Raw genomic sequence first — 24,997 nt, forward strand, 5'->3', positions numbered from 1 at the left:
TATTTATACAAGTCATTATTAGTATGGAAGTAGAGATTCCCAGCTAACACACAGCAGATTAACACAACTGAACTGTGCTTGTCTGTAATAATGAGATCAAGGCATCTGTCTCAGCAAACAAAAAATGGAAATAGCTCAAAAGAAGCCTTTCTTGCCTACCAAGCTTATAAAAAAAAATTGAATCAGTTGGAGGTACATATATATCCACCACCACTAGAATGTACCTCGACAGAACTGTTAAATTTCAGGATGGACTGTGTGTTCATCTCTGGGTGCACTTCTGCACCTGTACACATTTTTAGAAGGCTTAATGCATCTATTTGTATTTCATGTCTTGTGTACAGAATCTATTTCTCTTTGTTATAGAAAAGTAGACTTGATGCTGTTTCAAAGCAAATGAGCATCATTAATAGAAATAGTATTTAATATTTCCATGGTGCACATAACCAATCAGCACACAATGACTTCCACATTCTGAAACTTAAGTTGTTCAGTATTATCTCATGGCAGGTTCATATTTAATGTTTCATTGTATGCTTTATTTTGAGGACCAAAATTATGTTCACCAAGTATCCTATCTTGCTTCAGCATCATGTTTTAGTTCTTCAATTACATTGCTAGTAATGAAGTAAGAATTAAAGACTACAGAAACTTTTTTGGTATATCTGAGGAATTTTTTTGTCAAATTCCAAGTGTTTCAGCAGAAGAATTTTTTCTTCCTACTCTTGGAAAAATCCAACTTAAATCACACTTAAGATATGTATCACTAATTCTCTAAAGACCAGGTGCCAGTATTGTTCTTATATGATGGATGTTAGTCACATCACCTGCTGCACTACTAGGAGATGCTCAGATAGCCTAGTGAAGAGGGTGAAGCAGGAACCTGAATCCAGGAAGTATGTCCTGTAGAATAATTACTACCTTGCCTGTAGTAGCAAGTGCCTCTCTAGCACTCATTTGTCTGAATAGGTTTTGGATTTCTTTTTTCCCTTTTTTCTCTTCAGAAGTGTAAAAAGAGAGAAGCAAAACCTATCTAACATAATTAAAGCATGCAAGCTCAATTTAATGTACTAATAATATGCTAATGCTAAAATTATTCTGTTTCTTTTGGACATTAAGTGCTTTCGGGGTTTTGCATTTCCCCAAACTGTCAAGTTTAATGCTGGCAATGAACGTAAGTCTTTGTCTTGACTGAAAAGAGAATCTATTTTTTTTATATAAGTTAAGCAGACACTGATCCTAGCTTTGTTTTCAGTGAAAAGTAGCATTTTGATATTTTAGGCAAATCGTTCTAATAGGTGTGTCTCAGGTATTTTGAGCAGATTAAGGCCTTTCTCAATGCACAGGAAAGAATTTATTATTTAATTAGTATGTCCCCTTGAAAGGTTCAATAGGGCCCCCTTTTACTAGTGACCATTGTTGTCTGTGTCAAGGTGTGATATATAGTGTATTATATGAATTACGCTTCTGTCAGCAGATTATATTGGGGAATAGTAAAAAAAAAAGTCCATGACTTTAAACCTGTGCTTTTATGTAATGAAATTTTTAGTTGCATGGTTAGGAATGTTTTAAAATAGGACTTGTATGTGGTTAAGAACTTACACTGATGGCAAGCACATTAGAAATAAAGTAAAAGCACCAGCAGAAGGTCTGAGCTAACAGGCACAGCAGGCACATCTGCCTCACATGTTCCAGGAAAAGCAAAGCAAGTCACCAAAAGAAACATAGACTGGCAGATAGGGCAGAGAAGACCATTGTTTCCAGTCTTCTCATATTTGCATCTAGTAGATAGACTTGCAAAACAATTTCTTTACAGTTCCATATCTTATAAGGGAGTAATTTCCTTCAGCCTGGAGTAAGCTGGTTTTTGAATGGTCTTGGATGGTCAGCACAAATGTATGCTGGTTTTTAGTTATGTTCCAGTACAGCTCATAGGTATTATAAGGTAATGTTCTTTTTCGCTCTTTGCCTGTGCTTCCTAAAATGTGCTTTTCACTATGTCTGTTTTACTATCTAAAGAGGATTTAAGGGATAGAGCTACTCTTGAATAATAAATCCCCCTTTCCTTGTTGCCCCCTGCTCCAAGTCACACCAAAGTTGATACTGCAGTTGAAGCCTTAGCTCTGTGATGTGGGTTATTTTTTTCCTAAATTGATGAATGAATAACATGACAAGCATAATCTAATTTATGGGGAGACAAAATTGATAATTTTGGGATCAGTGGTCAGATGTGTATGTTTTTTATCTTCAAAATAGATACATGATATTGCAGTATATTTACATGCCCATTACATAGTAATACAACAGTACAAAACAAAGAATTTTCAGTCTTTCTTTCTGCCTTTGTGTAATACTTAAAATTCTTTATGAGACTTTAGAATAGAATGTGAGGGGGAACTGACCGCTTTATAAAAGATATTGTAGAACTCAGTGCTTTCAGGAGTCAAGCAGTAAAAACCTTGCAACAAAACAAAAACCTTTAAGAACCTTGTTTATTGAATTCTGTTGGCTAAAACTGCCAAAAATAAATTAATAGCTGTTACCACTGCAGTGCTTTTTTTGTTCACAAGAAAAATACCTTGACATATTTTTTCATTCTGTGATTGGTGCACATTTCAAGGGTATAAATTAATCTTCAAAGGATCCTAGGGAATATCTTTCCTGGACACTTCACTTATACATCAAGTTGACCATGTTAGCAATCTAATCACAATCCTGTAATTCAGTGGACAACAATTCCTTATTGTGAACAGCATAGCAGCTTTTACTATCATTTAGGTCAGCCTAAGATTGCTGATGCACCATATGTTTCAGGCCATGGATGATGGATGGTATCCTCTGGTGCCCATCCCTAAGTGATTGGAAAGATTGAAGACACACAGTTCACTTAAGCTTGCTTACTATTACATCAAGTAATCAGTGTGATAGGCAAACCTGTGCTCTCTGTGTCACACTGCCCAACTTTCTGCAGGGACATTGTGTCAAAAAAACAATCTAAGAACATTTCCAGATGACAGGCCAGTTACTAGAACAACCATTTAACAACTGGATTCATCTAAAAAGCTTAATAACATGGAAAAGTCAATACATGTTTTTAAAACACCTTTATTTATATGAACCAGACATGGTGTTTTGTTTTTAAAGGGTTTTTTATTTCAAGATTGAACTTATGCGACCAAGGTATAATAAAGCAATCCTTTTCATAGTACAGCCTCTAGTATGTCAAAATATAGTGTTCCTAATCTTCATCAGAGAGAAAGAGTACTTTGAGATAATCTTAAATGCTTTAGAAGTTGTTTACAGTTTTGTGGGTAGAAACATGTAACATCAGTTTACAGTTTAAAACTGAAATATTTTTTTTATTTCATAATGCCTGTCTCTACTGACAGCACTCAGTGTTGTTTTTATTTTCCTCAACTCTGTTGGACTAGTATCAAACCCAGGAAATTGAGAGCATCTTCCTTTTTAGGAAGTTTTAGGTGGCACTGTGCTGAGGAGTCTTTATATGATACAGGAGGAAAAGCCTAGATAATACTCTAAAAGTGATTATGCATAAAAATCCTGTAAGATTTGCAGCATTTGTTTCAGCAGTCAGAATAGATCCAACCAAATAATATCAAGTAAGGTGTTTAAAATTTTATTATTTAAAACTGCTACTGGTCTATGTTATTGTAAAAATGGTAGAATAACTGAGTTGAAACTGTACATAGGTCACAGTATCTGTATGCCACTTCAACCATGTAAAAGGCAGTTCTGTGAATTCAAAAGTCAGAATTTCAGGGCAGACTTCCTCTTGTCAATCCTTTGATAGATGACGCACTGAATTCCATAACCAGACAATTTAGGCAGCAGCCTCTAAAGTAAATATTAAACTAAGGTAATGGAAAGAAAAAGCTATTCTGAGGAAAAGAGCTTGGGGAGTAGTGATTAACACTGACTTTAAAAGCAAGGCTGTCAAAGACATGGGGTGTAGATGTGTTGGTATTAGCAAGACTCATCACTGCAGAACAGAAAATGTTAGAAAACTGAGTAATTCTTGTAGACAGTGTCTGAATATATGAACCTGTCCTTGTTAGAACTGAGGCTTTTGCTGTCAATGACACTTGGGTTGCTTACTGAGACACTTCCTGGGGAGAGATGTTTACTGCTTTTCTGTAACTTATTCTGCTCTGGGGATGCTCACAATGGAACACTAGAGCTGAGAGAGTAACCCAGAACAAAGTCTACAAATGAATGCGTGGACAAATTGAAGCATTTCAAATATAAATTGCACTAGACTGGAATAGTTCATTTGGAAGAGGCTTACAACAACTGTTTAGTCCAGAACACTACTTTGGCCTTGTCAATGAGGGAAAAAGACCTATAATTAAGGAGAAAGGACTTTAAATATCTGAAAACATATTTTTCTTCAAAGGACATTTGAAGAGAGTGAATGAGAGTAACTTCTGGAAAGTTGCTTTAGCGACCCCATTAGCTAATTAAGCTAAATTAAAATATAGCCCAGAGTCAAACTCATGTACTCTAAAAATCCTTTGTGGAATTTTTTGCTTTCCTAAAATCAGAAGTGTCAGTCAATGTGGGAAATGTAGAAGTGACTGGGTCATAGTATTTGTCTCCAGGTTGGACTTTGAAATGAAAGAGGCAGTACAGCCTTAGCCAGTGTGAATTACAGGCAGCTGGGAGAACCCCAGACAAAATATCCTCAATTTGTACTGTGAAGAGAAGTCACTGCTCTTGTCTGAATTGTGCTCCACAAGTCAGGATTGTTTAGGTGTCTGTAAGTACTTAATATTGTTCAGGTAGTGTAGTATCTTCTCCTAAAAAATGATGTTTGTTAGATATCACAAACATGGAGATAAGTATTCCATTTCTGCTAAAAGTAAATGTGCTCTAATTGTCCTCAGGCTTTGCAAAGATGTGTTTTATGATATCTGTAGCATCACATCAGTGAAGAATGAAACCACCCCCAAGTCATTAGGAAGATTGGATTTACATTTTGGAAAAAGTAAATTAGCTCCTTTCTGAGGGAGGAAGCACAAGTAGATTTTGGCTCTTATGCATAGCAGGGATTTATCTGTATCTTTCAAATGAGGCACTTCCCTGTGAACAATCAGCCCTATCACTGCAATAAGAACCCTGTGATAAAACTGATTATATTTTTTCAATCAGCACAGTTAAACAGAAGAGAGGTTAAGCTTTTAACTACTGCAATCTGCTGTCCTTTTTAAAATCGTATAAAGATGGCAGACACTTATGTTAAACACAGTGGATTGTTGGTAAAGTTAACCGTGTGCATCCAAAAGTGGCAGAATATGGACTAAGGTGCAACCTCAATCTGTGCTGTAATAAAGTAGCTGTTCATCTGTGGTCAGAGATCGTCATGAAAGACCTTGAGTTCCTTCACTTTATTTTGCAGAAAGGCCATCAGACAGCTTTGCATCATCTAACTCTATCAATCAAGGACCTCAACCACTGCCTTCTGCTGAAAGCTTTCCTGTTTGGCTCTGTTTTTCACAGACAGCTCAATAACTTGTCTGTGGAGCTGTGATAAATGTACCATGTGCTTCTAAACTGTCTCTTTAACACTGAGCTGAATTTCAACTCGTAGTGCTTGTAACTAATTGTTTTCATCAGAAACATTTTTTTTTTAACCATTATTATTCCAGAGGCTCTGATTATCTCTTTTTTTTTTTTCTATTATCCTATGGCAATGGTAACATTTGAAAGCTTCCCTACATACAATGGACTCCTAGAAAACTAAATTTTACTCAGTGAATAAGCTGCCTAGTATAAAGAAAAAAATTAAAGGGAATCTGTATGAACAAGAAGTATAAATCTCTAATGCTTTTTTTAGACAAGTATGTATGAAGACCAATGTTTCCTTGTCTGTGATTTGTGAGCCAGTTCTAAGTGAAATTCAGAAGAGAAGACTAAAATTAAGTGCAGTTTAAGGATTGAGAAAATATGGTGACTTATGACAAAGCTCTTCTAAAATCTGTCATATTAATTAAGATCCTAAACAAGAATACAAGTAAAAGCTTTATGTTTTGGGTTGTTAGGCATCTTGGAGCTTATATGCAGAGAAACTGTTTCTTTGAAATTAAAAAAAAGAAGATTGCAGTATGTTTATTACTGTGATAATGTGCAAGTTCTACTTTGAAAATTCACAGCTGATTAGTTCATTCAAGTTGGAAAACTGTAGTACACATTCAGAATCAGAATAAAGCAATCTTATCAAGGAAAAGTGGCATATGTAATTATTTAAAAGAAAATGAAAGCCACAGATAGCAGAAACTGTTCTGGAATATGTGAACATGGCTCTTCTCAAGCGTAATTTTGCTAGAAACCTGGCAACTAGGGCTTTGATTTTTGGCCTGTATTTGAATGGAAAATGTACCAAGATGAAGATCTAATTTCTAGTTTTCTTTGTAGTGATTTTAGGAGGAGGAGGGGAAAGAGCATGAGGCATGTTAATTGCTTTTGGGAATAAGCTATTCCAGGTTAAGAAGAATAAATATTGTACACTCTGAAAAGTGTGTTGATTTTTAGTGAACAGTACTAATTTACACATTCTTCATTTAGAGTACAGAAGTAAAATGGATCTTTTGGTGGACGTAGTCACAGCATAAATGTGCGGAATAAAAAATGAAATGGGATGGTGGTGTTGTATTGCGTGAAAAGCAGGACAAGCAGTAGAAAAGAGCAGCCCATCATATATTAGCTGTCACTACAATGGTGCAGGGGCAGAGGGTACATCAAAACACAGCTAGATTTGTTTAACAGTTTTAGTGTGTATTACCTATCTAGGATGGTTTTCTGTAGAATAGTTTTCTGTTATTACAGTACCAGTTGGGTAGAGTCATTTTTCTGATTCTCCTTTCCCTACATATATCCTTGCAAGCCTATAGTGCCATCCACTCTGTTATTTGCATTTGCTTTCTCTTGCTGAACAAGGCTAAATGGAATTTCTGCTCATAGATGATCCCACTGGGTGGATCTCTTGAGTCCTCCTCTCTCTCTTCAATTACATTTTCAGGTGTTCATTAAGAGATGTATCTCCAAACCCTGAATCTAATTCCAGATTACACCGTTCTACTTTGCACTATTTCACCAGTAAATAATTAACGTGAGTCCAGCTGATTTATGTAATGAAAGATTTACTCTGCTAGGCAGAAGGTTCTGCTGATGCACAGCTTTGTAGTGTCTTGTTGGGGGAAAATGGGTATGAAGCTACTGTGAACAGCTCTTGACTTCCAAAATTTCTTGTGCTCTCATAGCCATGAAATGGAGAAGCCATTTTAAGGCAGATTGAATGTAATGTCTAGCGAAATCTAGCAGACGTACAATACACATAATTGTCTAGTGGCAAGACAGAAATCCAAGCAGCAAGACTGAGTACATTTTACTGATGCACTAGATGCAGTAAGAAAACCTTTCTTCATAGTGGAAGCTATTGCTGTTTTAAATACATGAGGCAAAGCCACAGGCAGATTTTTGAGCAACTTTTATAATTTAATAGATTTATAATCAAATTCTATTTCAATTGCGTGCAGGCTGAGAATGCAGGAGCTAGTTACTGTTACTGGTTCCCTAAATGAATCCACTAAGATTTAGAAGCTGGGTTCACTAACAATGAGTTTAATTGGTATCTACACACAGTACTGAAGTCCCAAAATTGTATTCTGGGCACACACTTGACTCAGTGAAAAATTGGGATAGATTATGTAGAGACAGTGTGTAATTCCCCTTGCAAAGTCCTCACAAGTGCAGAGGGAAGGCGAGTGGCCAAGACAATCCCTTGCATGCACTACCCAAGCTACTGGCAGCTCCAAGGTCTTTAGAAGCAGTGATAAATTTGAGGGTAGTCATCTGACTTGCCTTAATCAGCACTGATTAAAAAGATCTAAATGGCTCCTGGCAGCCCCTGGATCAGAAGGATACAGATGCTCTCTCCCTAGTGGTATGCCAGTCACCATTCTGTAGGTAAATTCCATCTATAAATGTCAGGGGTAACATTTCAGTCAAAAGTTGTACAGTGGCACTCAGAAGAGCTGATGTACTGTGAAGATATAAGAATGTAAATAACACTGCAAATATTACAAATTTATTATGTACATTGATTGGGAGGCCTTTTGGAGAGGTCATGTTCTTTTTTACTGACTCTGAAAAGCTATGGCCTAAATAGAGGACACCTTACAACATAAATGTAATTTTAAAAGCTGGTTAGCTGAAAGAGGAGATAAATGTGAAATAACATTGTAGAAGTATACATATTGTTTGACAAAGTTAAATTGACTAATCATTCTTTATCCTTTTTCACAATTCAAGACCATGCAGGAATGCAATTAAATTGAAAGGCTGAAACTTTGGAAAGTTTAAAAGAAAATATTTTTCATGTAACCTAGTGTCTCAGATTCCCCTTCAATGAAATGGGACAGTATTTTTTCTTCCATCTCCAGCTAGTGTTTTAATTTTTCCAAGTTCTTAAACACCAGTTGTTGTATAAGTTAAAACTAGTTATGTAAAGGAACACAGAATTGAATAGAGCACAACATTTTTTCTGTAGCATTTTTAATGTAGTCTCTAGAGTTCAGTAAGTGGCTAAATGACATCTTCCGTAGAATTAATAATAATAATCTTTTAAAAGACAGAAAAGCTAATTTTTGTGGTTGCTGTAGTGAATTATTTGCAGATGAAGATAATATAATCAATTACCTTTCCTTATAAATCGGATCTCAAAAATGATATTTAGAAATTTGGCCTTATACTGCTAATTCATGCAGAACATAAATATATAGTTATATTCCTAGCAGTGGTAACATGTCTGAGGAATTAGATGACAGCTCGTGGAACTCAGACCCAGCACCCAGGGTGAAGTTGAAACTCAGAGCTTCTGAGGTCTGGAATGGAATAAGACATTTGCAGAGTGAAATAGAAAGTAGGGAGAGAATGAATTTTAGCACACTTACCTCTCCATGAACCATGTGCTGTGTAACTAATTTCTGTGTGGAAATGTTCATGAAGCAATGAGAAGAAAATAGTCTTACATACCCTAAACCTGTCTTTTACTCACTAGGAAGAAATATGTTGGTTTGAATTTAAATAAAATAAATTCAAACTTGTCTTGAAAGTAATTTTTGTTGACTTTTATTGAATGAGGTGCCAAGAAAATGCACTATCAAAGTCTGTCTTTTCAAAGTACATCCACTGAATGGAAACCATATAAGCGTGAAAAGACCTTAGAGGAAATGTTAGTCAGGTATTATATTTTCTGGTTAATGGCCACCTAGGAGAAGCTGTAAAATAATCATTGTAGCGAAGATTACAAAGTATGTCATATTGCACCTCACTGTAAATATCACTTTAATTTTTTATGGCACAGATTATTTGTAAGTTTATTTTATATACTGCATAGCACTTAAATGTCACTGGATCTAAAACCTTTATCCGGGAAGCTCATTAGTTGAGCTGTCTGCGTTTGTATATCTGCCATCAGCATCTGGTGAGAGGGCTGCTGCTGACCCTGCCAGACTTGGGTCATGAGGTCAGCAGGTCTCATTTATTATTCAAAATTGCTTTCTGACCTTTTATCAGCTAGGTCAAAGAATGCTGCATTCTCCTTGGTTGAATTTTATAGTGAAATCAGTATCACATACAGATAATAAAATTACCAATACATGTTAATCTCATCCCTCTCTCTCCAAAAATGTACTCACTTTGAGGTTGATGAAGTTGGAAGAGTTGCCTGTACAAATATGTCTGTTTCAAGATCATGGAGGCACCTTGTCATCCTTATGAAACAACACACGTAGCTTCGCATCTAGCTCATGATTTGATTGTGCATCTGCTTTCCCCTGGTGTGGTACAGAGGCAGCTGAAGGCAGAGCTCCATAGTTAACAGATGACCTCTCATTTTTATCACTCCCATATTTTTGCACAGTTACCTATGAACCGTTTCTCTTTCTGATGTATTTTCACTAGTAACTGTATCTTCTGTCATCAGTTGCACACCTGTGTCAGTTGAATATAGGAGAGCTTAGAAGAACAGTAAAGCAAGAAAAGTCAATAAATATGAAGACTTTTTCTTGGAGATTTTAACAGAATCCGGAGAGAAAAAACATTGAGTCTAAAATATTTTTTGATTCAAGGTGTGATCTAGATCTAGGAAGTCACTGGCCAGCATGAGTTTAGACCAAACAGAATCCAGAAGCACACTAGCAAAATTAAAAAGAATTGATAATCTGAAATTTTAATTCTATTATGATTAAAATAGTAAGCATAAGTGACATTGCAGTAAGAAACATATTTGGGGTATTTTAGAACACTAAACTTTGAAGAGAAAATTAGCCATGAGATCTTAACAAGCCATACTACAGTATGGAAAATTGGAAACTATAAATGGCAGATTGATTCTTAAAGGGAGCTGTGCAGTTCAGCATTATCCCTCTGGAATGATTTCATCCTTTTTAAAAGAAGGAGCCAAAGGTCACATTGGTCTTGCCCTTGAAGCAGACAATATGAGATGTCAGCTTGTGCTTTCTGACACTGCATATGATGAATAACCTTGACGTAGTAATAAACAAATAACCTATATTAACGCTTAGAAGCACAGTGAAGTATTAATGCAATATATACTTCAACAATGTACTGCAAATATACAGCTTTCATAGAAATGGATTTCCTCTAGTAACGCTGTCATAAATTTATGGTTTCTTAAATGTGGCTGTAAAATAAATTCTTTAAATAATAGTATTTGTACCTATCTTAAATATGACCAATCATATGTACATAAATGATGAAAATTGCTATGAAAAAGTAGTGATAAAATTGTATTAAAAAACCCTGAACATCTGTATTCGTCTAGATATTCAAATGTTGCAAATACTGTATTTCTAGTGTTTCACATACCTGTAGTCAGTCACATTTGTAAGTGCAGCTCTGTCACCCATTAGTATTTGGTAAGGTTATCAGTCCTCCTCTTTTGGTATTTCTAGTAGGAGAGAAAAAATGTATACTAGTAAGGTGTCAAGGTGTGCACAATTGTTTGGTTGGAATGAAGTGTTTTCTTGTAAATATCGTAAGCTGAAAGTCTGCTTGTTGTGGGGAGAGTTGTAACAGGGTGCAGTATTCCTTTTAACAAATTCCTTAGCTTTAAGAACAGTCTTGTACTTATTGCAGTCTTGATGGCACATTTAGGGTTTTTGTGGTTGGGTTGCTTTAAACTCAAAGCCATTTGGTATTAATGAAATGCAGGATTTAGCCCTGTGACTGTTTGAAGTGCAGAGTTTCCCTTGTTCATAAATAATGTCTGTATCTTGCAGGTATTCTGTAATTTTATATACCATATTTGTTTGCTTCTGCCTACACAGTGTGCTCCCAAACAAGTAACATATTTTTAGTGCAGATGAGCTGTGCGGAGAGTTCTCAGTGTTCCCCCTGAATCTTCTAGAAACATGGCCATGTGCTGCCATATGAGAGTTGACCCTGGGTCCTACTCTGGCCTTTATTATCATACAAAACAAAACAAAAAAATCATGGTGCAATAAATATTCACAGTTTGTTTGACAAACACTGTCTTAACATTTGTGAAATGCTCTAGTACATATCTTAGTGTTTTTCACTTTAGAAAGTGAAAGAAGACATTTTCCTTCTGTCATTCATCATTCCTCCTTATGCATATTATGAATGCTACATGTCCATGAAAGATAATTTGCAAATTTGTGTACAGAAGGAACCAAAGTTAGATTTCATAGTGTCATAAAAATGCTTCAAAGGTGCTAAAATTTAGATTCAGGAAATGTGGAGAATGCCATCCAATTGCTGGATAAAAGTAATGCTGCCAGTTAAAAGTGAAAAGCAACTCAACAGTAATAACTTGCTGTCATACAATGAGCAGAAAAATACATAGAAAACAGTACTTATCAGATTAATGAAAAAATAAATTTCATCTTCTTCTTTTAACATTTAACTGGGCAGAGATTGACCTGTCTTTACAAGTACCAAACAAACAAACAAAGAGAAAGGAGAACCCCTCTACTGTCTTTACTTTGAGTAGTAAGTGAAGCTCCCTAAAAATCAAAAGTAAAGAAAATAAATATGTATCCAAAAGAGAGTGCAGTCTCAAAAAAACCAATTAAAAAAAAATCTGCTTTTCAGGAGGTGACATTGTTAGAATCAAAAATAAGACAAGAAGGAAAGTGAGCCCTACCTATTCATTTACACTCTGTAGCTGTCTTCATGAGCTGAAATATATCAAGTAATTTGTTCTTCTAAACCACATTTTCACTTTCCTTTAGCTCTGAATGAGTAATTCCCTGGGAATAGAACCGGAAGTGGCAGCTGTGTATGCAACTATAAAAGTGTCAGGTAGATAGAGGTAATGTTTTTTATAACAATACAGTATGGTAAATACTGCTGGTCCCAATTTTTTAATACTGAATTTAATATTTCCCATTGTAAGAACTACTTAAATGGGAAATATTAAGTAGTTTTTAGCCTTTCATATTTTCTAGGAAAAATTGTATCTCTAAGTTAATACCCCTAGGTAGTAATGCCTTAAACAGCTGTAGATCTGTTTCCACCCTCTTGAAGTCCAACAGGCCACATGCACTGTAGGTATTTTTTCACAGACTGCCACAAGAGTTCTTGTGATTCTGTAGCAATGTAAAAATGTGGAGCTCTCTTGCCAGAGGTAGGCTATTCTCCACTGGAAAAAGCTTTGGGCTGTGGGAGCAGTTTATGGCTAAAGGCTCACCTGCATTTGTCATTTGTGATAAAAGGTGTGCAAAGATGGGGTGCCTGTGAATTTCAGTGGGCTCTGTGCATTTAATTAACAATTGAAAGCAGTTACACTGTGGTGCTACAGCTCTGCAGTTTCAAATCAATGGAATAAGTCTGAAGCTGTTTCAAAGCTCAGAATTTACTTGGGTTATTTTGGAAAAGGTTAAGCAGATTCCTGAGTGTCATTTATAAGTGAACTTGCCTTCTGTTCTTCTGAATGTACTTATGGAAAGTTGTCTTACTTTTACAGTATCTGTTCTAATCCTTTTCACATATCCATTAGAATTTCTACTCTGCTTGCTTCATCTCGGTCACCTTGGCCAAACTCAGATTGTGCTAAATCAAGAGCAGCTCTATTGCTTTTTATAAAAGTGCACCTAGTCAACACAGAGGTGAAGAAGGGAGTGAGCATTCTGTGATTTATTTTACAAGACTGCTGTGCTTTCTGTTAATTATGCTACAGCCATTGCACAGTGCTTTTGAAGCCTCAGTCAGGGTCCTGCTGCACATTTGTACCTTTTTTGTGCAGGAACCCTTTTGGCATTTCCACTTCACTCATCTTACAAGCTGGAGTGCAACCTTCAGTGGTCTCCTGAACTGGCAGTTTTGTATCCTGAAACACTAAATTTGTTTTTATCCTTCCATATGAACAAGGATATATATGACTGTCCCTTGATTCACCTCTGAAAGTGCAGACGTGTTGGTAGTTGAAAGGAAATAGAAACAGAAACAAATCAAACAGTAAAAGAAGAATTCCAGCAATACAATTTGAAGTATCTGCAGCAGATTGGTAGGACACTTCCATATGGAATTTCTCGTGGAGAACTGGATAATTCCCCAATAGTCAGTGTATACCTACCTTTCCTATTCAGAATTGGAATATAGATGTGGACAAATAAACAGCACCCTAGTAGACGTAAGTTCCAGAACACCTAAATAAAGATATTACAGATATTTTTGACAAGGTGTAATAAAAAAAAAGCAATAGAAATGTTTATTTTCAGAACTAACAAGAAACTAATGATCAGACATTAATGAAAAAACAAATTCTAATTAATGGTTTGGCTACTACGGTAATATAAATGCAGCCAGTGAATGTAATGTTTCACCAACCCTCATAACTTTATGGTAAATCTTATGGTATTTTGTGTGTTTCTCTTCTAAAAGTTCCAGTTCATATGGCAAAGTGATAATGGGCAGTTATTGCTATACAGAAATTATTCTTCCTGAGGAATAAAGGCTCAACTGCCAAAAAAGCTAACACTTAAAAAACAGGTGAAAAAAGAACCTAAAGAAAACTTTTCTTCTTCTTCTGTTTTGTTTTTGTTTTAAACCTCCTACCTCTGGAGACTTGAGTTCTGTGCTGAAAGTGAGCCATACCAAAACTGATTACAGACTTTGGCAGCATTGAGCAGCATCTTCCTGTTACATTTTACCAATCTTATTTAAGCAAAGTGCAGTGAGTTTGACATTTTAAAATATCTTGCCACTTCTCCATCTAGATAATTTCTGCCTCACATATACATAACACTTAAATGCATAAAAAAGCTCGTGGAAAAGCTTACACTTATGTTACTCCTTTGCTCTTTATCCCACCATGGTCCCTAACTCCGATAAGCATGTAGTCTTACCTGGCAAGGCAGATCAGCTCTCTTTTTGGACCCATTCTTTTCAGTTCTTTGCACATATGGTCTCACACAACCTCTGGAGCACAGAGACAGTTGTCAGTCACCTCCTTAGATGTCCAGCTTCTTGGAAGTGCCTGTAGTGTCTATCTTGCCTCTTCATTACCTGTCTCAAAGGGGAGGCTCCAGGCTCTTTTGTTCCCTTACAGGTAGGTCTTGCTGATGGCCTGAAGAATAGGGCTGAGTGTAGATGAAGGAGCAGTATTTGGCAGCAGTCATCTTTTACCATTAAGTACTTCACAGATTCTTGCTTATCTGTTCATTTGAGGGAGTGCCATATTCATTTTCCAGAGATACATCCAGTGGTGCTTGAAGTGGATAGCCTGTTTCCCAAACCTGTGTCTGCTTTGTGGTAACGCAGCAGATGATCCACATTCATTACTAATATTTTTATGTATCACCTGACAGTTCAAAAAGCATCTTTCTGATATTTACACATAGCAACAGATTTGCTCATTAATTGAGAGAATAGAAAAGTCCAAATTTTGTTCTAAGTTGCATCAGGAGAATAACTGCCTTGAAATTAATCTAAACTCATGCTTCTGTAACAGAGCCCAGAATTATTGCCCATATATACAAAGCTGATTTCCAGCTAGAAAATAACAAAGGGGACAGCAACCCATAGTAACTGGTGTTTGGAAAAAATCACAAAGTTATGGTGTGAGATGTTAGTTTGCTGCCCTAAACACTAATTCACTACAAATCTTTGCCATGTAACTGGAAATCATTAATTAAATCCTGTGCAGCCAAGAATCATGCATAATGTAACACAACTACTGCAAACAGTTCGCTACTGATCATTTAAATTTCCTTCTTGCTCTTACCGACATGAGGAGCTTGTATTTGAAGTAGTCCCTGATGAGATTTTGCCTTTTCATCCTTGGAGAATGTCCTTGTACATATTTATAGGACAAAGTAGAAGGATTATCTATGTGTGTTTTTTGCTTTTAGGGTATTAAATGTATTAATGTAAGAAATACATACCTTGGTACAGTATGATCACCTCAAAAATCTTTTGACTCTATGAAAAATAAAGGGTATAATGCTCTAAGCCTTTAAGTAATCATAGTCTGATTAGGTCATGTTCATAAGATAGCTACTTTTAAATTGAATATGCAATTCCCTGTGAAAAATACAATTTCCATATCTTCCATTAATTTTTATGAAGAGGATTTTAGTAAGCAGCCCACTCCAAAGGGCAGTGTTATTGCTAATCCATTGTCACCTTAGGGGTGAGACTAGACAGGCTACTCCAGCAATACTGCTAATGTTCAAAAAGGCAATTTGTTTAAAGGATGGACACAGAAGGAGAAGGAAGTGGAGTTCACAAATTTAAAAACTGCACAGTAGTTTCACTGCAAACCATCTACTAGTCATACAGCGCTATCCAATTAATCCATTACTCTTAGAAGAGGAATCCCTGTATATCCAGGTACAATCCTTGCCAAATATCTGGACACCATCACAGGCTTTTAGGATTACAAGTAACATAATAAAGGATAATGATCAAAAATTAAGCACACCAATACAGAATGCTTGGGTTAACTGGACTTGCCATGTGCATTGTAAGGCAGCAGTCTGTTAGGTTTAAAGTGAGATTAAGGAGTTGTGTAACCTGCAATTATGCTGGTTTTCATTAAAAAAATAAGATTATTTGGCTCAGTAGGGCCCTTCCTTATATTTACCTCCTTTTAATTGGATTTGGAACTGCTTAAACATCTTTGAGTTTGAGCTTATAAGAAGATGATCCCAGCTGTTTTTCAAAGCTTAAGACAGCAGGCAGACAACATGATCATGTCAAGACTCATACTAAAGCCTTAATCCTACTTTTTCATCAACTAGCGCTACAGCTGAGTCTTTAACCTTCTAAGTACTAAATGTGCTTTGGATCTCTCACAGTACATTTGCTGTCAAATGTTATTCTCTGATAATATTAATTTTTGCTTCCTTTCTAAAAAGTTTTTTTAGAATAGGCTCTGTCTATCTGAGTTTGGAGAGTTAGTGTAAGACTGTATCTTCAGTCCTTTTGCTTTTAGTCCTTTTAAAAATACTGCTTATAAGCTTGCATTTATTGAAGTCTATTGTTCTCCATGGGGGCAAGGCAATGCATTGACATGTTGCTCACATTGCTGTAATGAATAATCAACTATATTGGTAACTATTTTTCAATGTAAATGAATATATTTTGTTTTCAATAAGGAAGAAATGAGAACAACTTTAGTTTCATTCAGGTCTATTTCCTAGGAACTGTCCCCATGACCAAAAGAAAATTTTCCAAATTTACAGCCTCAAAACATGCATTATTTTGTAACATTTACTTTAATAATCCTAGGTTTGGAAAGAGATTAAATCTTCTAATGAGTTATTCCTGCATCTATAAATAGTAGCAATACAATTATCTGTGCTCCTTTCCTTTCCTTTCCTTTCCTTTCCTTTCCTTTCCTTTCCTTTCCTTTCCTTTCCTTTCCTTTCCTTTCCTTTCCTTTCCTTTCCTTTCCTTTCCTTTCCTTTCCTTTCCTTTCCTTTCCTTTCCTTTCCTTTCCTTTCCTTTCCTTTCCTTTCCTTTCCTTTCCTTTCCTTTCCTTTCCATTTTTTTCCTTTCCATTTTTTTCCTTTCCATTTTTTTCCTTCTCTTTTCTCCTCCTCTGTCGGGTAGTGCTCCGATTTGTCCTAGTGACACAGGGCTGCCAGCAGGAAAGCAAGCGTAGTTAATGCTCAGCTGCTCAAACCAGTCAAGCAAGCTAGCAAGTCCCAGCTGTGCTACTTGATGTTTTTTGATTGCACCTAGTCCTCAATCTGTGAACTGTTTTCTGGACTTAGATTCATCAAGCTCTGCCGCTTTAAAAACTCATGCAGGCAGGCATCCTAGGATATGCCATTATAAGCTGCTGCCAGGGGATCTTCTAGGAGATAAATGGAATCTGTGTGAAGTAAATTAGTGTGAACCAGTCAATCTGTGTGTCAGCCTTGAGCCACATCCATGGGTAACTAGCTTGCTGACTGAAAAGTCCACTGTCTTTTGCCAATCAGAGGTCTCAGCCACCAGGAAGCAGTCCTATACAACATTAGTTTCTTGGAATAATGCCTGTTTGACCAGCTAGTGAAACTCTTCAGTATACAGTTCTGTACTGCTTGAGTTTACTTATTGCTTACAATTGAACTGAAAATCTTTTAAAGTCAGATAACATTTTAACAGTAGGGAGCATCACAGAAATGTCTTGGAAATAAGTACTTCCACTTTCCTACAGCAGCCATTCAGCAGAGTCATGCTGTGCTGCAGTTGGCTTTACCTCCCTATCAGTAATACATCTCCAAGGCCATAATGCAAAAGAATAACAATAATCTGGCCAGAAGAGGTTAATAAAGAGGCTCTGTGTATTTTTTTTTTTCATGGATTAAGCTATTTCGACAGCTTTGATCGAGAGATGGGAAAACTATAAAAGCTGTAACACTCATATTATGCACAGGGATGTGTCAGTGTCATAACTGTGCTGCACACATTCATTTAGTTTTGGTTTTAAAAGCAAATTGATGCAATCTATAGCAAGAATTTCTCTGTAGAAAGGAACTAAACCAGAATCCTCTGCAAGCTTCCTGATTAATGATTTTATATTTGAATACCAAATCAATCTACTATCATGAAAATAATAATGTCAAGTATGCAATTTTAAAAATAGAAAGTATTTCTTTGTTGGTTTTGCAGGTGCTACTGACACAGTGCTAGGATTCGCATCTGCACTGTGTACTCTGCAGCACCATTGGTCTAAATTACAGAAACGGGAGAATTTTTCTGTATTTCTGTAGAAAAAAGTTCTTTATCCTTGGTGATTGGTGGCCAGGCACTGGAACAGACTCCCCAGGGATGTGGGCACAGCCCCAAACAGCTCAAGAAGAGTTTGAATAATGCTGTCAGACACAGGGTGGGATTCTTGGGCATGGTGCAATGCAGGGCCAGGAGTTGGACTTGATGACCCTTGTGGGTCCCTTTGATCTCAACATATTCTGTGATATTTTTAGAAATTTGCATAGGTGAGGAAATGCTTTATACTTTAATTTAAAAAGAGACTGATTATCTAGTAACTAGCAGTTTTTGGCTTTCTTTACTAATTCTGTAACCATTTTTTCTTCCCTATTGTCTCCCAATTACTGGTTGGAAAAAAAATGAGAGAGGGATAAACAATGTTAATCAAATAATTCAGTCTTACATCATGTTTGATTAAATGACACACTTAGGGAAATTGGAAAAGAGAAATTTAGGCTTTCTATCCAGAGAGGACATTGAGAAGAAACAGTATATAACAACAGAAGAATTAATAAAAGGCAGTTTGGGGTTGCATTTTCCTTTCTAAAATCCTCCTAAGTTTCACAGAAGCTTGTGCTTCAGAGCTGTGCAGTAGATGCTGTGTGGAATTTTATGGGAAAGTATTTTATTTCTTGCAGCAGAACCCGCAGAGACAAATTTAACTAGTTAGGTGTTTTATAATATATACTACACAGAATACATGGACAGAATCTGCTATAAATCACAACTAAGATCAAGACAACTGCTTTAAAATTGAGTGAATGTTTCATTGCACTAATGAAACAAAAATGGGATGTCCTTTGAGAGCATAATTTGTTACATGCCATTATATTTTAGTTGAGAGAAGTAGAGAAGTCCCTCAGGGTGAATAAAACTTCAAGGTATATTGGGAAAGAATCACTGAAATTTTCAATTTTTCTGTTTGGAGGAATGCTGCCCTCATAGACAGAGGGAGAGAGGAAAATGGACTTTTGAGGGGTTTTTTATGTATTAAAACCTTTCTCACATACAGAAGAAAAAATGTTCTTTAGTTGCAATTCATTTGGCAAGTGGCACAAGCTGTTTGCAGGTGCTTTTGAAGTGCAAGAGCCAGCTCAGGCTTCCCAGGCACATAGGTTGGTTGTTCTGCAAACTGAGCTCTGCCATCAGATCTTACTTCTGCATTCATTGTAATGGATTCAAGTTACAGGACCTTCAAGTTTGGCTGGTTCCATACTGGCTTATTTCAACTTCCATGTACTGCAGCATTCACTTCAGAATAATAATGTGTTTCTCTAGGTTAATATATTCTTTTTTTTTTTAATTAAAATGTAATGGAAACTGAGCCAATGTGAAATTTAATCATCAGATGATAACAACCATCCATTTTCTATTAAATGACAAAACATACATCTGTGCAGGTTTTTTCAAATTACACTAAAATTTATGAAATGACCGGCATCTGATGTCTTCTGTCAGTGAAATGAATTTTTGGTTTGTGGAGCCTGAGAAATGGCCTAGAAAGAAAATATGGTTCAATTCAATAAGGATGAGGACAGGAATCTAGATTGAGTAGGATTAATCTTCTGCAAAGAAGGATGGGGGGAAAAAAAAGCAAGATAACAATTTCTCAGGAATGAATCTGGATCACAAGCTGAGACAGCATTCCTGGTGTGGAAACAAAGGCAAGCACCATACCAGGGAGTGTCACCTGGCAAACCTGTGAGTGATCCTTGAGCTGTTCTCAGCATCAGTGCCACCAGGGGCACAGCCCCACCCAGGCAGACTCCTGCCTGCTGGGACCCTGCTGGGCAGGAGTGTCACCCACCACAGGGGCAGCTCCATCTGCGGTGGCACCTCCGTGTCTGCCTCTCCTGTGCCTCTGGGACTGCAGAGCTTCTGCTGATAGTTCTCTTGGCAGCCCATGGATATGTTCTGCTTTTCTTGTAGTATTTGTGAAATAATCTTACCCTTTTATTTTGGTTGGAAATACGTGGAGAAAGCAAAGTAGATTAGGAACCGCCAGTCTGGAAAAGAGAGAAAACAAAGTATTTCGGCCACAGGGGTTATGCAAAGAGTGTCCTGGGCTCATACCTGTGCCTTTTCTCAATCAAGAAGTTGCATATTAAGCCAACAGGGAATAGGCAGGCCGACAAAATGAGGTGGCTCCCTGTGTGAGAAAACTATGGAGTTTGCCATGTCAAAGGGAGTTAGGGTGTAGGATGTAAAGGATGCAGAACATTCTTTACACATTTGAAGAAAAACTGAAGAAATTTGTGAAACATATCTACTGTGAGTTATTACAGGAGGGGAAAAAATTCTTTGTAATTCCTTGAGTTTCAGATTGGACTTTAGGAGAAATTTCTGATAAAGTATTATTTTATGGTTGTTGGACTCTTAAACTGATAATTTTTAGTCTCAGCAAATATGGCTGTTCTTAAACTTTTCGTTACATTTTTATGATGTCTATGAAATGTGCTTTTAAGATAGTATTTAAAACATTCATTGCTCCATCAAACTTCTTAGGTATAATACAGTAAGTGCCTTTAGAAGCCAAACAGTTCAGAAGTGACATTGCAGCACAATTGTTTTATCCATTTACAAAAATAGAAAAATGCCACCATTGTATTTCCCTTTACAACTTTTTTTTCCATGCGCTTTTATTTAGATTCAGGTTGCTTTGTATTCCTATTGAACCTTAAGTATATTTATCACCTCTATCCTCTCTTGCCTAACGTCTTCGAATGAAAAATAATTTTTGTTGCCCTATCCAGTTATTTTGAATGACAAATAAGTTCTTGTTTTCCCTGCAGACAGACTGTCTTTAAGTCACTAATCCACCTTATCAATAACACAGGCGTCTTATCAGAAAATGCTAAATGTTTTATTTGCCTGAGTTATACAAACTTCTTTCTCCAGTGTGTATGCTGTCTAAAAATTGGTATGCAGAGCATGTTTTTTAAACTTTAGTGTAGGATAGTTACAGAGTGGAACCAGACTTCTCAGAGTTTCAACTAAACATGTAGAAATGAATGATTATGGTGAGTTGTTGCTGTATTTCATGATTAGGCTGTGTTCACAAAGAACAGTTTCAATAGTTTGATCAAAGACTGTTCTTTAAAGACCCATCACCAGTATCTTTTTGGAAATTATTTGCTTTTATTGTGTGGCATTGTTTGAAATATTTTGAAACTAGATACATAAATGTTTCATTAAATGCTACTATCTTATGACATTGCTTTACTATTCTAAATCCCATATCTATATTAATGACTTTTTCTGTTTTAATAATGTAAGAAAATGGGTATCAAGTTCAGTAAACAAATTCTAAGAGCTCAATAAGAAGCATCAGAAAAAAGTACTACAATTCTCAAGATTGATCCTGTGCAATGAAGATTTATGTCATCTTTATATGCTAAGTTCAAGGTCATTTGCTTTGATGAAATATGTGCTTTTACCTTATTTCCATGCGAACAAAGGTAATCTCTACTGCCCATGTGACAATGGAAATGACACTGCACTGAATAGAAAGAAAATGTTATTGGAGTTATAATATCAGAAATAGTTTTTAACCTGCTTAGGACTCGTATAGATTTGGGGCTCGTTTATACTCTATTTATGTCACTTTGACGACACAGATTACCTTTCAGAAGGAAGCAAAAGTAATTTTAAGGTCCATTTAAACCCAAAGTAGGACAGAGTGTCTTCTGAATAAAGATGACACTGTTTATGTTTAAATAACTTAAATTCCATCAGCATCCTCAGTATAAGCAATTCAGACACTCTCCTATTGATATTTATACATAAAATCCTATTCTCCTAAGAGAACGTGCAGTAAAGTAGGTGTTAGTGCTGAGATTTTTTTTTTATATTTTTCCTTGATTATATAATGCCATTTTTACTTTCACTCTTTATTTGGGCCAGACTGTACTTCACTTATTTTTAACTTTTCAATTCCCTTTGTTCTTCTATGATATTTTTAAGAAACCTTTTTTCTTTTTTTTAATTTTTTTTCCCGGTTGAGCATATAACGTGATGTTTCAGAAAAGAAAGATCTGAAGGTCTCTGCCTTGGTTCCTTTCTTGCTCACTGCATGCACTTATTATGTAACTTCATAAACCAGGGTCTTGTGAAGTTTATTTGCCTGGTTTTGCCTAGGAAGGTGTGTGCACTTCTGAGCAGGTGACAGGGCTGAGGGAGACTTCCCTTCCTTGCACCAGGGACCCAATCCCAGCCTGTCTCCTGGTTTTCTGAAACAAGCACTCCCCTCCTTTCACTCACACTTGCTGAACTACCTTCTTTGGCAGCTGTTTTTGCACAAGTTGTCCAGAATTCTGTCTCTCTGTCCCCATGAAAACCCTTTCCACCCCTGTTTCCCACTCCCTTTAAACTGTTCCTAATGACCAGCTATTACTGCACGTGTTTTCATGCTTTTTGGCATTTTTCAGCTGTCTGAGCTCTGCCTGTCATTCCTTTTCTTATTTTCTTATTTCTTGGCTTTTTTCTCCATCCTCTCCCAGATTTCTCCAAATCTCTGCAGTATCAACTCAGATACACCGACTGGAAATCCTCCTGCTTTGTCCAAGTATCTTGCTGTCCTGTCTTGGTTTCTTTCTTGTTCATTTCACACCTTCCTTGTGAGGTATCTCATCTGTGTATGGATCTGCTTCTAGTTGGGATTTATTTGTTATGCTCTGAGTTATCTCTCAGCTAAATCTGGTATCTTCACTAAGAACACTGTTCAGTACTGTGTTGTCTGGTCAGTTGAAATTATCTGGCTTGTGCTGACATGGCCTGGGAAAGAGCAGAGCACTTGAGCAGGTTTATTTTAGTCCCATACAAGGCAGTTGCAGCACAGCCTTCCAGTAAGAGAAGTCTCTGCCAGCTCCTGCTTGGGACTGTGGATGTGTCTTTCCTCTTTGGTTCACTATGCAACATCTTGAGTGGGGAAAAATACACAATTCATTTTGAAAGGCTGATTCTGAATTTTTGGTGATCACTATCAGACCAAAACAGACAGGTCTTGTGGTTTTTTCCTTTCTCTCCAAAGGCATAGCTGTACTTTTTGTTTTCTCTCTCTCATCACAGGAAATTTTCCTATTGTTCTACTTCAGAGTAGTTCTGACTTTTAAATTCATGCTGCTGTAACGACTCAATGTGTCAGCACAGTGCAGCTGACTCCACTGTATGAAGAACTGTTTTAGAAAAAAGTGTTCTAAAAATTTGGCATAAAATTCTTTTGTTTTTAAATATAATATGAATACTTGTATATTCTAGTTTTTCTTTTGAGGGGGAAATATTCACTTAGTGTATTTGAAAATTATTTAAATTTTGTGAAAAGAGAAAAGCACAGATATCTTTAAAGATATTTCTTCCTTTACATATGATAGGTTTTTTATGTGTGAAAAAGAACATTTGTTATTTGTTACTGTAATTGTTCTTCAGTGTCAACTCACCCCATGCAGATTATCATGTCAACACTTCCTGCTTTACTTGGGCAGGGTTTTAAATACTGATTTGTTGCTATCCAAGGCAAACCTTTTAAGCAAAATTTTCTGGTTTTTTGTTTTTTCAGGTGAAATGCATGATGTCACTATCATAGATTTTATTATATATTATGTTTTAATATTACATTTTCAAGGTTCTAATTCCACAATAGTATTGAAGCCCTGATTGCTTCAAACAGACTCAGTGTAGCTGCGAGAATCAAGAATGATGGAACCTTTTGGTGACCTGGGATCAATAGCTGCAAACCCATGGAAAGCAGAGAGCACTGAAGTGGAATATGTGTCTTTTGAGTTCCTCATGTCTGCATACTGCCCTGAGGCCTTGTTGATTCACTCATAATCCTGGAAAATTTAAATAGGTGTTCGAATTACATAATCCTTCAGCAAATATTCATTTGGTCTAAAAAAAAAAAAATCTATCAAAATTTATAAGGGAAGGAATTTCTCTTTTGAAAAGAAGACAGAAGAACATGGAGATTGTGCATAGGCATTGGTATCCCCATCCCCTAGAAGTTTGGAACTTTGCTTAGTTTTCTAGATATTACAAAAAAAATTTCTAGCTACTTATCTTAGGAAATAGGATCAGCTGAGAGTTTTAACAGGACAGAAAAATCAAGAACTAGTCCTTACTGTGCTATTAATCTATAATATACCACTTATAATTGTACTTCATCTTCAAGCTCTATTTGTGGCTCCTTGTAGAGATATGTAGCCGAAGAGAGGAAAATGGACTTTGGCAAGGGAAGCACCTCTCTTCTCCTCAAGAAAAGTTATGTGGGATTTGTTCAAAAGCCAAGTGAATTTAAAAGTCATATATAGACTGGTAATTGTTTCCGTAAAAATATTTGTATGCTCAGAAATGGAAATGTTTTTAGCAGTTAAGTAAAACATGTAACCAAATTTGGTAATCCTTAAACTGCAACTCAGTCTGGGTTTCACTGCATTTTGGAATTATGAGTAATTTTTCTTACAAATTCCAGCTTGTTGTATTCAACATATTTTCATCTTCAAATATACACCATTTCTCTCCCTGCTGAATGACTCCAGTAAGTACAAAACCATCTGATTGATCTTTTATGTGGTTTACTGGCTTCTTTGGTGAAACGGACAAGCGTTTTTTATTACGTCTAAATAATTTCATTATTTTAGGATTCTGTAAGAAAAAACTGGTTTACAACTTCAAAAGGAGCTCCTTTTAGGCTGATGCCTCAAACTTCACCCTGCATACATTCTTGTCTCTGGAT

The 24,997-nt window shown here is 36.3% G+C and overlaps 1 protein-coding gene across 15 annotated transcripts in view; it reads left to right on the forward strand.

The window, feature by feature from the left end:
* Positions 1 to 24,997, forward strand: part of WDR72 (WD repeat domain 72) — a 337,194-nt gene that overhangs the window by 68,764 nt on the left and 243,433 nt on the right. The window lies entirely within an intron of this gene.

This window comes from Passer domesticus, chromosome 14 (genome assembly GCF_036417665.1).
Source record: "Passer domesticus isolate bPasDom1 chromosome 14, bPasDom1.hap1, whole genome shotgun sequence".
Taxonomy (NCBI): domain Eukaryota; kingdom Metazoa; phylum Chordata; class Aves; order Passeriformes; family Passeridae; genus Passer; species Passer domesticus.